The 9,573-nt window shown below is 35.8% G+C and overlaps 1 non-coding gene across 1 annotated transcript; it reads left to right on the top strand.

Moving 5' to 3' along the window:
* The first annotated feature begins 118 nt into the window (after positions 1-118).
* On the top strand, positions 119-190 carry TRNAD-GUC. The gene has a single exon. It is a non-coding gene; the product is annotated as a tRNA-Asp (tRNA).
* Positions 191-9,573: the final 9,383 nt, after the last annotated feature.

Here is a 9,573-nt window from a genome sequence, read left to right on the forward strand (position 1 = left end):
TTTGGATTACTTGTTCCGAATCTTCGATTGATAAAATCTAGAGCGTTGACAATGGGTCGCTTTTTCTAAAGACGATTGGTAAAATCTGGAGCGTAAAGAAATAATTTATTTTTTATGAGTCGTTGTAGTATAGTGGTGAGTATTCCTGCCTGTCACGCAGGTGACCCGGGTTCGATCCCCGGCAACGGCGATTTTAGTTGTTTTCTTTCCGTAATTTTAACGGAACTCGAAATTGGACAGCGGTGAACCTGTCATGCCGGTAGTTTGGGATCGAACCCCAACAACGGTAGTTTGAAAAGAAAAAACAATTGTTTATGAAATCTTGTGTGTTAACATATAATATGTTTTCAGAGGTCGTTGTAGTGGTACAGTGGTGAGTATTTCCGCTTGTCAGTCGAGTTATTATGTTCCAAAGGTCGTTGTAATACAAGGGCGAGCATTCCTGCTTGCACTCGAGTGACATGAGTTTGATCCCGAACAAGAACGAGTTTAATCTTGTTTTGACAATTTTAGTCGCATTCAAAATTGGATTACTTTTTGTAACAACGGTAGTTTCAAAAGAAAAAACAATTGTTTATGAAATCTTGTGTGTTAACATATAATATGTTTTCAGAGGTCGTTGTAGTGGTACAGTGGTGAGTATTTCCGCTTGTCACTCGAGTTATTATGTTCCAAAGGTCGTTGTAATACAAGGGCGAGCATTCCTGCTTGCACTCGAGTGACATGAGTTTGATCCCGAACAAGAACGAGTTTAATCTTGTTTTGACAATTTTAGTCGCATTCAAAATTGGATTACTTTTTGTAACGGCGATTCATAAAATCTGATGTGTTAACAAATATTATATTGTTCAAAGTTGTCGTTGTAGAGTGGTGAGTATTCCTGCGAGTTTCATCTGCCGCAGCAGACTGTTTTTAATTTTCTTTTGAATTTTAAATCCGGGATTGGATTCCTTTTTCTCTCGTGTGTTAACAAATAACACATTTTTCAGATGTCGATGTAATACAGTAGTGAGTATTCCCGCTTGTCACTCGAGAGACCTGAGTTTGTACCCCGACAATAATAAGCTTAATTTTCTTTTGAAAATTTGCACCGTATTTGAAATTGGATTACTTGTTCCGAATCTTCGATTGATAAAATCTAGAGCGTTGACAATGGATCGATTTTTCTAAAGACGATTTGTAAAATCTGTAGCGTTAAGAAATAATTTATTTTTTATGAGTCGTTGTAGTATAGTGGTTAGTATTCCTGCCTGTCACGTAGGTGACTCAGGTACGATCCCCGGCAACGGCGATTTTAGTTGTTTTCTTTCCGTAATTGTAACGGAACTCGAAATTGGACAGCGGTGAACTGTTGTTTGGGTTCGATCCCCAAGAATGGTAGTTTGAAAAGAAAAAACAATTGTTTATGAAATCTTGTGTGTTAACATATAATATGTTTTCAAAGCTCGTTGCACTGGTACAGTGGTGAGTATTTCCGCTTGTCACTCGAGTTATTATGTTCCAAAGGTCGTTGTAATACAAGGGCGAGCATTCCTGGTTGCACTCGAGTGACATGAGTTTGATCCCGAACAACAAGTTTAATCTTGTTATGACAATTTTAGTCGCATTCAAAATTTGATTACTTTTTGTAACGGCGATTGATAAAATCTGATGTGTTAACAAATATTATATTTGCCAAAGTCGTCGTTGTAGAGTGGTGAGTATTCATGCGAATTCCTGCTTGCACTCGAGTGACATTAGTTTGATCCCGAACCACAACAAGTTTAATCTTGTTTTGACAATTTTAGTCGCATTTAAAATTGGATTACTTTTTGTAACGGCGATTGATAAAATCTGATGTGTTAACAAATATTATATTTGCCAAAGTCGTCGTTGTAGAGTGGTGAGTATTCATGCGAATTCCTGCTTGCACTCGAGTGACATTAGTTTGATCCCGAACCACAACAAGTTTAATCTTGTTTTGACAATTTTAGTCGCATTTAAAATTGGATTACTTTTTGTAACGGCGATTGATAAAATCTGATGTGTTAACAAATATTATATTGTTCAAAGTCGTCGTTGTAGAGTAGTGAGTATTCCTGCGAGTTTTATCCGCTGCAGCAGAGTGTTTTTAATTTTCTTTTGAATTTGAAATTCGGGATTGGATTCCTTTTTCTCCCGTGTGTTTACAAATAATATATTTTTCAGAGGTCGATGTAATACAGTAGTGAGTATGCCCGCTTGTCACTCGAGAGACCTGAGTTTGAACCCCGACATTAATAAGCTTAATTTTCTTTTGAAAATTTCAACCGCAGTTGAAATTGGATTACTTGTCCCGAATCTTCGATTGATAAAATCTAGAGCGTTGACAATGGATCACTTTTTCTAAAGACGATTGGTAAAATCTAGAGTGGTAACAAATAATTTATTTTTTATGAGTCGTTTTAGTGGTAAACTGGGGAGTATTTCCGCTTGTCATTCGAGTTATTATGTTCCAGAGGTCGTTGTAATACAAGGGCGAGAATTCCAGCTTGTAACTGAGTGACCCAAGTATGATCCCGAACAATAACAAGTTTAATCTTGTTTTTAGAATTTTAGTCGGATTCCAAATTGAATTACATTTTGTAACGGCGATGGATAAAATCTGGTTTGTTAACAAATATTATATTTTTCGAAAGCCGTCGTTGTAGAGAGGTGAGTACTCCCACGAGTTTGATCCCTCGCAGCGACGATTTTTATTTTTATTTTGAATTCAAAATTCGGTAGTGGTGAACCGGATGATTTGGGTTTGTTTCCCAACAATGATATTTGGGATTGGTTTCCTTTTTCTCTCGTGTTTTAACAAATAATATATTTTTCAGAGGTTGATGTAATACAGTAGTGAGTATTCCCGCTTGTCACTCGAGAGACCTGAGTTTGAACCCCGACAATAATAAGCTTAATTTTCTTTTGAAAATTTGCACCGCATTTGAAATTGGATTACTTGTTCCGAATCTTCGATTGATAAAATCTAGAGAGTTGATAATGGATCACTTTTTCTAAAGACAATTGGTAAAATCTTGATCGTTAATAAATAATTTATTTATTATGAGTTGTAGTATAGTGGTCAGTATTCCTGCCTATCACGTAGCTTAGGTGACCCTAGTTCCATCCTCGAAAACGACTATTATTTTAGTTTGTTTCTTTCCGTAGTTTTAACGAAACTCCAAATTGGACACAGGTGAACCTGTCATGCCGGTAATTTAGACAAAGGTGAGTATTTCCGCTTGTCACTAGAGTTATTATGTTCCAAAGGTCGTTGTAATACAAGGGCGAGCATTCCTGCTTGTAACTCGAGTGACCTGAGTTTGATCCCGAACAATAACATGTTTAATCTTGTTTTGACAATTTTAGTCAGATTTAGTATTGGATTACTTTTTGTAACGGTGATTGATAAAATCTGATGTGTTAACAAATATTATATTTTTCGAAAGTCGTCATTGTAGAGTGGTGAGTATTCCCGCAAGTTTGATCCCCCGCCGCGACAATTTTTAATTTTCTTTTGAATTCGAAACGGTAGTGGTGAACTGGATCATTTGGGTTTGTTCCCCAACAACCAAATTCGGGATTGGATTCATTTTTCTCTCACGTGTTAACAAATAATATATTTTTCAGAGGTCGATGTAATACAGTAGTGAGTATTCCCGCTTGTCACTCGAGAAACCTGAGTTTGAACCCCGATAATAATAAGTTTAATTTTCTTTTGATAATTTCACCGGATTAGTAATTGAATTAATTGTTCCGAATCTTCGATTGATAAAATCTAGATCGTTGACAATGGATCGCTTTTTCTAAAGACGATTGGTAAAATCTGGAGTGTTAACAAATAATTTATTTTTTATGAGTTTTTGTAGTACAGTGGTGAGTGTTCTTGTCTGTTATGTAGGAGACTTGGGTTCGATCCTGGAAAATTTGTATTTTAGTTTGTTTTCTTTCTGTAGTTTTAATGAAACTCAAAATTGGACCGAGGTGAACCTGTCATGCCGATAATTTGGGTTCGATCCCTAACAACGGTAGTTTGAAAAGAAAGTCACAGAGGTGGTATAGTGGTGAGTATTTCCGCTAGGCAATTTTAGTAGGATTCAAAATTGGATTACTTTTTGTAACGATAAAACCTGGTGTGTTGACAAATATTATATTTTTCGAAAGTCGTTGTAGAGTGGAGAGTAATCCAGCAAGTTTAATCTCCCGCATAGACAAATTTAAATTTTCTTTTGAATTCAAAATTCGGTAGTGGTGAACCGGATGATTTAGGTTTGTTCCCCAACAACGAAATTCAGGATTGGATTCCTTTTTCTATCGTGTGTTAACAAATAATATATTTTTCAGAGGTCGATGTAATACAGTAGTGAGTATTCCCGCTTGTAACTCGAGAGACTTGAGTTTGAACCCCGAAAATAATAAGTTTAATTTTCTTTTGACAATTTTCACCGAATTTGAAATTGGATTACTTATTCTGAATCTTCGATTGATAATACAGGAGTGTAATACAGCGGTGAACCTGTCATGACAGTAGTTTGGGTTCGATCTCGATCCCCAACAACGGTAGTTTGAAAAGAAAGTCGGCTAAAAAATTGTTTATGAAATCTTGTGTGTTAACATATACTATGTTTTCACAGGTCGTTGTAGTGGTACAATGGTGAGTATTTCCGCTTGTCACTCGAGTTATTATGTTCCAAAGGTCATTGTAATACAAGGGCGAGCATTCCTGCTTGCACTCGAGTGACATGAGTTTGATCCCGAACAACAACAAGTTTAATCTTGTTTTGACAATTTTAGTCGCATTCAAAATTGGATTACTTTTTGTAACCGCATAGGTCGTTGTAATACAAGGGCGAGCATTCCTGCTTGCACTCGAGTGACATGAGTTTGATCCCGAACAACAACAAGTTTAATCTTGCTTCGACAATTTTAGTCGCATTCAAAATTGGATTACTTTTTGTAACCGCATAGGTCGTTGTAATACAAGGGCGAGCATTCCTGCTTGCACTCGAGTGACATGAGTTTGATCCCGAACAACAACAAGTTTAATCTTGCTTCGACAATTTTAGTCGCATTCAAAATTGGATTACTTTTTGTAACGGCGATTGATAAATCCTGATGTGTTAACAAATATTATATTGTTCAAAGTCGTCGTTGTAGAGTAGTGAGTATTCCTGCGAGTTTGATCCGCCGCAGCAGACTGTTTTTAATTTTCTTTTGAATTTGAAATTCGGGATTGGAATCCTTTTTCTCCCGTGTGTTTACAAATAATATATTTTTCAGAGGTCGATGTAATACAATAGTGAGTATTCCCGCTTGTCACTCGAGAGACCTGAGTTTGAACCCCGACATTAATAAGCTTAATTTTCTTTTGAAAATTTGCACCGCATTTGAAATTGGATTACTTGTTCCGAATCTTCGATTGATAAAATCTAAAGCTTTGACAATGGATCACCTTTTCTAAAGACGATTGGTAAAATCTGTTGCGTGAACAAATAGTTTCTTTTTTATGAGTTGTTTTAGTGATACAATGGAGAGTATTTTCGCTTGTCATTCGAGTTATTATGTTGTAGAGGTTGTTGTAATACAAGGGCGAGAATTCCTTCTTGTCACTCAGTGACCAAAGTTTGATCCCGAACAATAACAAGTTTAATCTTGTTTTTACAATTTTAGTCGGATTCAAAATTGAAATACTTTTTGTAGAACAATAACAAGTTTAATCTTGTTTTTACAATTTTAGTCGGATTCAAAATTGAAATACTTTTTGTAACGGTGATGGATAAAATCTGGTTTGTTAACAAATATTATATTTTTCGAAAGTCGTCGTTGTAGAGTTGTGAGTACTCCCACGAGTTTGATCCCCCGCAGCGACGATTTTTTAATTTTCTTTTGAATTCGAAATTCGGTAGTGGTGAACCGGATGATTTGGGTTTGTTTCCCAACAACGAAATTCGGGATTGGATTCCTTTTTCTCTCGTGCGTTAACAAATAATATATTTTTCAGAGGTCGATGTAATACAGTAGTGAGTATTCCCGCTTGTCACTCGAGAGACCTGAGTTTAAACCCCGACAATAATAGGCTTAATTTTCTTTTGAAAATTTGCACCGCATTTGAAATTGGATTACTTGTCCCGAATCTTCGGATGATAAAATCTAGAGCGTTGACAATGGATCACTTTTTCTAAAGACGATTGGTAAAATCTGAAGCGTTAACAAATAATTTCTTTTTTATGAGTCGTTTTAGTGATACAATGGAGAGTATTTCCGCTTGTCATTCGAGTTATTATGTTCCAGAGGTCGTTGTAGTACAAGGGCGAGCATTCATGCTTGTCACTCAATGACCCAAGTTTGATCCCGAACAATAACAAGTTTAATCTTGTTTTTACAATTTTAGTCGGATTCAGAATTGAATTACTTTTTGTAACGGCGATGGATAAAATCTGGTTTGTTAACAAATATTATATTTTTCGAAAGTCGTCGTTGTAGAGCGGTGAGTACTCCCACGAGTTTGATCCCCCGCAGCGACGATTTTTAATTTTCTTTTGAATTCGAAATTCGGTAGTGGTGAACCGGATGATTTATGTTTGTTTCCCAACAACGAAATTTGGGATTGGATTCCTTTTTCTCTAGTGTGTTAACAAATAATATATTTTTCAGAGGTCGATGTAATACAGTAGAAAGTATTCCCGCTTGTCACTCGAGAGACCTCAGTTTGAACCCCGACAATAATAAACTTAATTTTCTTTTGAAAATTTGCACCGGATTTGAAATTGGATTACTTGTTCCGAATCTTCGATTGATAAAATCTAGATCGTTGACAATGGATCACTTTTTCTAAAGACGATTGGTAAAATCTGGAGCGTTAACAAATAATTTATTTTTTATGAGTCGTTTTAGTGATACAATGGAGAGTATTTCCGCTTGTCATTCGAGTTATTATGTTCCAGAGGTCGTTGTAGTACAAGGGCGAGCATTCATGCTTGTCACTCAATGACCCAAGTTTGATCCCGAACAATAACAAGTTTAATCTTGTTTTTACAATTTTAGTCGGATTCAGAATTGAATTACTTATTGTAACGGCGATGGATAAAATCTGGTTTGTTAACAAAGATTATATTTTTCGAAAGTCGTCGTTGTAAAGTTGTGAGTACTCCCACGAGTTTTATCCTCCCCAGTGACGATTTTTAATTTTCTTTTGAATTCGAAATTCGGTTGTGGTGAACCGGATGATTTGGGCTTGTTTCCCAACCACGAAATTTAGGATTGGATTCCTTTTTCTCTCGTGTGTTAACAAATAATATATTTTTCAGAGGTCGATGTAATACAGTAATGAGTATTCCCGCTTGTCACTCGAGAGACCTGAGTTTGAACCCCGACAATAATAAGCTTAATTTTCTTTTGAAATTTGGCACCGCATTTGAAATTGGATTACTTGTTCCGAATCTTCGATTGATAAAATCTAGTGCGTTGACAATGGATCACTTTTTCTAAAGACTATTGGTAAAATCTGGAGCGTTAACAAATAATTTATTATTTATGAGTCGTTTTAGTGATACAATGGAGAGTATTTCCGCTTGTAAATCGAGTTATTATGTTCCAGAGGTCGTTGAAATACAAGGGCGAGCATTCCTGCTTGTCACTCACTGACCCAAGTTTGATCCCGAACAATAACAAGTTTAATCTTGTTTTTACAATTTTAGTCGGATTCAAAATTGAATTACTTTTTGTAACGGCGATGGATAAAATCTTGTTTGTTAACAAATATTATATTTTTTGAAAGTCGTCGTTGGAGAGTGGTGAGTACTCCCACCAGTTTGATCCCTCGCAGCGACGATTTTTAATTTTCTTTTGAAGTCCAAATTCGGTAGTGGTGAACCGGATGATTTGGGTTGGTTTCCCAACAACGAAATTCTGGATTGGATTCCTTTTTCTCTCGTGTGTTAACAAATAATATATTTTTCAGAGGTCGATGTAATACAGTAGTGAGTATTCCCGCTTGTCACTCGAGAGACCTCAGTTTGAACCCCGACAATAATAAACTTAATTTTCTTTTGAAAATTTGCACCGCATTTGAAATTGGATTACTTCTTCCGAATCTTCGATTGATAAAATCTAGAGCGTTGACAATGGATCACTTTTTCTATTGGATTACTTCTTCCGAATCTTCGATTGATAAAATCTAGAGCGTTGACAATGGATCACTTTTTCTTAAGACGATTGGTAAAATCTAGAGCGTTAACAAATAATTTCTTTTTTATGAGTCGTTTTAGTGATACAATGGAGAGTATTTCCGCTTGTCATTCGAGTTATTATGTTCCAGAGGTCGTTGTAGTACAAGGGCGAGCATTCCTTCATATACAAGAGCGAGCATTCCTGTAGTACAAGTCGGATTCAAATATGGAATACTTTTTGTAACGACGATTAATAAAATATGGTGTGTTAACAAATATTATATTTTTCGAAAGACGTCGTTGTAGAGTGGTGATTATTCCCCCGAGTTTGATCCTCTGCAATTACGATTTTTAATTTTCTTTTGAATTTTAAATTCGGTAGTGGTGAACAGGTTGATTTGGGTTTGTTCCCCAACAACGAAATTTGGGATTAGATTCCTTTTTCCCTCGTTTGTCAACAATTAATGTATTTTTCAGAGGTCGATGTAATACAGTAGTGAGTATTCCCACTTGTCACTCGAGAAACTTGAGTTTGAACCTAGACAATAATAAGTTTAATTTTCTTTTGACAATTTTCACCAGATTTGAAATTGGATTACTTGTTCCGAATGTTCAATTGATAAAATCTAGAGCGTTGACAATGGATCACTTTTTCTAAAGATGATTCGTAAAATCTAGAGCGTAAAAAAATAATTTATTTTTTATGAGTCGTTGTAATATTGTGGTGAATATTCCTCCCTGTCATGATCGTGACTTGGGTTTGATTCGTAAAATCTAGAGCGTAAAAAAATAATTTATTTTTTATGAGTCGTTGTAATATTGTGGTGAATATTCCTCCCTGTCATGATCGTGACTTGGGTTTGATTCCCAGCAACGGCGATTTTAGTTGTTTTCTTTCCGTAGTTTTAACGGAACTTTAAATTGGATAACGGTGAACTTGTCATCCCGCTAGTTTGGGTTCTATCCCCAAAAATGTTAGTTTGAAAAGAAAGTTGGCTAAAAAATGGTTTAGAAAATCATAATCTTGGGTGTAACCTGTCATGCCAGTAGTTTGGGTTCGATTCCCAACAATGGTAGTTTGAATACAAAGTCGGCTAAAAAATGGTTTATGAAATCTTGGGTGGGGTGTTAACAAATAATATGTTTCCAGAGGTCGTGGTAATACAAGGGCGAACATTCTTGCTTGTCACTTGAGTGACTTGAGTTTCATCCCGAATAATAACAATTTTAATCTTGTTTTGACAATTTCAATCGGATTCAAATATGGATTACTTTTTGTGACAGCGATTAATAAAATATGGTATGTTACCAAATATTATATTTTTCGAAAGTCGTCGTTGTAGAGTGGTGATTGTTCCCGCGAGTTTGATCCTCTACAGTTACGATTTTTAATTTTCTTTTG

This window comes from Cucurbita maxima, unplaced genomic scaffold (genome assembly GCF_002738345.1).
Source record: "Cucurbita maxima cultivar Rimu unplaced genomic scaffold, Cmax_1.0 Cma_Scf00015, whole genome shotgun sequence".
In the NCBI taxonomy this organism is placed as follows: Eukaryota; Viridiplantae; Streptophyta; class Magnoliopsida; order Cucurbitales; family Cucurbitaceae; genus Cucurbita; species Cucurbita maxima.